This window comes from Gobio gobio (assembly GCF_949357685.1).
Source record: "Gobio gobio genome assembly, chromosome: 21".
Taxonomy (NCBI): Eukaryota; Metazoa; Chordata; class Actinopteri; order Cypriniformes; family Gobionidae; genus Gobio; species Gobio gobio.
The window spans coordinates 39,027,529-39,032,973 of NC_137117.1; positions in this window are offsets into that span (position 1 = coordinate 39,027,529).

The following is a 5,445-nucleotide window of genomic DNA, read 5'->3' on the forward strand; positions in this document are numbered from 1 at the left end:
ATTATGTCCAGAGATGTATTCTTTATTGTTATGGGCCATCAGAAGAACTGTGTTTTCTTGCACTTGTGTTTTGTGTGTTTTTTCTGTGTTTCTCTGTCTGTGTTCGAAACCGCATACTCACTGAGTAGGTACTTAATTTCAACAAGTACTTACTTAACAAGCGCTAAAAGAGTAGGTACTACACTGAACAAAATTATAAACGCAACACTTTTGTTTAGCTGAACTCAAAGACGTGATTATGCAATCTGTGGCAATCCACAGAGCAGCGCAAGATGAGCAATTTAGGTTTAAAAAGTACAGAACTTTTTTTTTTTTTTTAAATGGCTGATCGTTTCACTAAATAAGACTTGTCTGGGATCGTGCAGAGCCTCTGAAGCCCTTTCTTTGAAACTGCATTGATTTCGACCTTCAACCCATTGGTTGCAATTGAAGTCCATTGTGTGGAGAAAAATTCTGGAATATTTTCCTCAAAAAACGTCATTTCTTTTGACTGAAGAAAGAAAGACACAAACACCTTGGATGAAATGGGGGTGAGTAAAATATAAGGAAATGTTTTGAAGTGAACTAATTATTTAAAATATGGTTTATTTAAATCCACTTTGAAGACGTACGTGTGCTTACTGGAGCTCCCCTGGTAGTTATACACAATAAAACCATAGACTGTATAAAACAATGGACGTAGTATCCATAACGTCACCGTAGGTTTCTGAAGAGCATTTTTGAAGCCCAAAGTGGGCGGAGCCAGCCGTCGCCATCTTGGCAGCGCGTCATTCCCGGATAACCGAAAATGTGCAACAAGGTCGGGACATAGATGGAGCTGTGGTGCCTGGTTGACAAATTTTTACTATCCACAAACAAGGCAGACAGTGGTTGGTGAACGTGGTGGTTGCTGAACGTGGTGGTTGGTGAACGTGGTGGTTGGTGAACGTGGTGGTTGGTGAACGTGGTGGTTGCTGAACGTGGTGGTTGGTGAACGTGGTGGTTGGTGAACGTGGTGGTTGCTGAACGTGGTGGTTGCTGAACGTGGTGGTTGGTGAACGTGGTGGTTGGTGAACGTGGTGGTTGCTGAACGTGGTGGTTGGTGAACGTGGTGGTTGGTGAACGTGGTGGTTGGTGAACGTGGTGGTTGCTGAACGTGGTGGTTGGTGAACGTGGTGGTTGGTGAACGTGGTGGTTGCTGAATGTGGTGGTTGCTGAACGTGGTGGTTGGTGAACGTGGTGGTTGCTGAACGTGGTGGTTGGTGAACGTGGTGGTTGGTGAACGTGGTGGTTGGTGAACGTGGTGGTTGCTGAACGTGGTGGTTGGTGAACGTGGTGGTTGGTGAACGTGGTGGTTGCTGAACGTGGTGGTTGGTGAACGTGGTGGTTGCTGAACGTGGTGGTTGGTGAACGTGGTGGTTGGTGAACGTGGTGGTTGCTGAATGTGGTGGTTGCTGAACGTGGTGGTTGGTGAACGTGGTGGTTGCTGAACGTGGTGGTTGGTGAACGTGGTGGTTGGTGAACGTGGTGGTTGGTGAACGTGGTGGTTGCTGAACGTGGTGGTTGGTGAACGTGGTGGTTGGTGAACGTGGTGGTTGCTGAACGTGGTGGTTGGTGAACGTGGTGGTTGGTGAACGTGGTGGTTGGTGAACGTGGTGGTTGCTGAACGTGGTGGTTGTTGAACATGGTGGTTGCTGAACGTGGTGGTTGTTGAACATGCTGAACGTGGTGGTAAGTGTTCCGTTATGTTTTTAGATGACTAGCCTCCTGTAACAGTGTCATTAGCTATACATAATGTACCGTTAGTGACACTATTACATGAATAGGGAGGTCACTACTGTATTGCAGTTGTTCCCGTGCTCCATGTATCCCCTGTAATGTTAGTATTGTGTTGTCACGAATACCTTCTGACTGTCACAGTAACAAATGAGCGGTGCCAGAGGTAATTCGGCGTCTTGTCAATCAGCTTCCAAAGTTTGTAACTCCTTGTCTGTGTATTCTGGCTCAAAACGATATGGTTCTGGATTTTGGTATGATACAAAGTAAAAATCCTCTGACAATTCCTCAAAGTCAGCCATGCAACAGTCACGTTCGCTACCATCTTCCTAGTCATGTTGGTTTTGTTGACAGACGTAACAGCGGGGCTTCTCCGGTCCTGCGAGCAAATCACTCCGCCCTCCGCAGAAGTAGAGCAGTGCTGCGCCTTCTGAGAATATAGTCCCCAGTTTGTATACGTTTATAATATGGCTGTGTCTCATGTAACCTTGTTATTTGTACACGCTGTGACTATACACATCACAACATGTAAATAGGAAAATGTTGGTGTTATTTTGTCACCAGTAGGCTAGCTGGAGCCATATACCTCCAGTCTTTGTGCTAAGCTAGGCTAACGGTGGGTGCGTCAGACAGAGTTATGGGATGTACGGAGATGAGAATGGTATGTATGGACTTATCTAACTCTGGGGGATACAGTGAATAAGCTAAAGTCCCAAAAAAAGTGGAGTGTTCCTTTAAATACTTTGTTTTTGTTCCATGAGCTGTAAATAAAAATCTTGAAGGTGATTTGTTTGTGGTGCTGTGGCAGGGCTAAGACCAACGCTCTTTAAAACCGTATTTTTGTTATGTCTGCCTATAACCCTATAACTCACGTGTTACGTAACAGGCTGTTTTTGTTCCTCTACTCTGTCATGCATATCATTACAGCCACCAGTACAGTGAAAATGACTCAATTCAGATTACATTCATGCTGGTGTTTTTACGAACCCAAATAAATGATAAGTTTTAGCCTGCATTCAAAAAAAAAAAATGAAGACAGATACATTACTGTTGTCAACTACAACAGTACTCGGGCAGCCATGGCCTTATAGTTAGAGAGTCAGACTTGTAACCCGAAGGTTCAATTCTCAATACCAGCAGGAAATGATGTTGGTTTATCCATATTAGTCAGGCATTCGTTTTGAGGTGTTACCTTTCTGTGTGGGATTTGGCCAATGACACTACCTGTGTAATGATGTATCTTCTGTGGAAAGTATATTGAAAGACTAGAACCAAGTATTTTGGCTAGAAGTGGGTTACTCATAGCCAGACTACATCGGGTCTATTGTTAATAGTTATAGTTGCTTGCTGGGTGTTTTCTATCCACACCACCCATCAACAAACGTTATTTTATAAACATTAGTAAGTGATAAAACCAGCAATTAGTGAGAAATACATTTTATTCATGCCACATACAGACACAGAATACAGACAATATCCCACATTGTATTGTCATCTAAACCACAGAAACCAAATGAAACATACTGTAACATCACACAGGTTTTGTACAGTGAACTTTTCCTGTAAACCAATATCCAATAGCAGTCAGCTAAGGTAAAATTTGTAAAATACAAATAATGGACTAAACATAGACTCGCTTAGCTTGTGCTAACTTGCCAAACCTGTTCTGTGCTCAGGAACCATGCAGTGATGTTTTTTTGTAAAAGTGACAGTCAAGTGGTCTGATAACACCCTCTAATAACACGGTCTCAGGTGATAACACTGGAAATTAGGTGTGCCTTGAGTCAGATCACTTTCATAATTTACTGTTCTTCAGCGTTTCCAAAGAATTGTAATTAAGAGTGAACCTAAAGGGTTTCCGGTTTTGTTGAAATAGTTTTTTTTTTTTTAAAGCAGGGTGTGGATGCGCATATAGCAGGGTGTTGATGTGTTGAACGCAGAACGCTGAGCTTTAAAGACTTAATCTTTTTTTTTTTTTTAAATAACAGAAAATATGATGCATATCATAGAAAGACATCACAATCAACATTAAGGTCTTTCGAACTTGTCATTATTTATGGTAAGTAAACTAAATAAAATGAAAGTCAATTAAATTTTCACTTAAAGGGTTAGTTCACCCAAAAATGAAAATTCTGTCATTAATTACTTACCCTCATGTCGTTGGACACCCGTCAGACCTCCGTTCATCTTCGGAACAGAAATTAAGATATTTTAGTTGAAATCTGATGGCTCTGAAAGGCCCATTGGCTGGTGTGAGCCGAATGATGATTCGAAGCGTAATGAATCAGTGAGCCGAATGATGATTCGGATCACGTGTCAAACCGCCAAACTGCTGAAATTTGGCGATTCAAACCGCTGATTCGACTCACTGATTCATAACGCTTCGAAGCTTCATGAGACCATTGTCGCTGATTCATAAAGTTATTGTAGAGCCACTGTAGTGAGATGGACTTTGTAACGACGTCTTTAGTATCTTTTAAGGGTCTTGAGAGTGTAACGTGCCATTGAGCCAATGGAGGCCTTCCAGAGCCATCAGATTTCAACTAAAATATCTTCATTTCTGTTCCGAAGATGAACGGAGGTCTGACGGGTGTCCAACGACATGAGGGTAAGTAATTAATGACAGAATTTTCATTTTTGGGTGAACTAACCCTTTAAGTGAAAAGTCTACATTCATATTATATCTAATTTAGCTTTTTTTTATGGTGAAATTAAGACCACCAACCACGAATTCCTACTTCATGGCCATGATATCTATCAAGTGCGGGGCTCCGTATCGGATAATCAGTATGACAAATATTTATGTCCTGTAATTTGGTCAAATATGCTTTTTTTATTAGGTCATTATTCATGCTCAGGCATAAAGTACAAAACACTACCATACTACTCTTACTATTTCTGCCATAGAAAGATATGGTAGAAATAGTATTAGTAGTAGAGAAAGTTAGTAGAAAAGTAATAGTACACTAGTATGCTTTTCCAAATGTAGACATTTTTTGAGTTTATTTTTCTTTTCTTTACCCCAGCCAGGGTTATTGTTGTTAAAGGGATAGTTCACCCACAAATGAAAATTCTGTCATCAGTAACTCACCCTCAAGTTGTTCCAAATGAGTTGCTTTGTCCTGCTGAAAAAAAAGAAGATATTTTGAAAAATGTTTGTAACCAATCAGATCCAAGCAACCATTGACTACCGTATTTGTTACCCTATATGGTAGTCAATGGTTGCTTGGATCTGCTTGGTTAAAAACATTCTTCAAAATATCTTCTTTTGTGTTCAGCAGGACAAAGACACTCATACAGGTTTGGAACAATTTGAGGGTGAGTTAATGATGACAGAATTTTCATTTTTGGGTGAACTATCCCTTTAACCAAAACTAAAAAGCATTACTTGAAGTAAAATAAAACATAGAAAAAAAAAAAAAAAATTACACCTATTTTATTTCAGCTAGTTGCCAAAGCAATATTTCTCATTTTGGTTTAGTTTAAGTTGACGCACTAAAATAACTCAAACTAAAGCTAAAACCTGAAACCTAATAAAACTGTAGACATATTTAAACACACACACACAGAGAGAGAGAGAGAGAGAGAGAGAGAGAGAGAGAGAGAGAGAGAGAGAGAGAGAGAGAGAGAGCAATCCAAAATATGAACTAAGGCTAAAATAGTATAACACTGCCCAGTTCCTTTGAATAT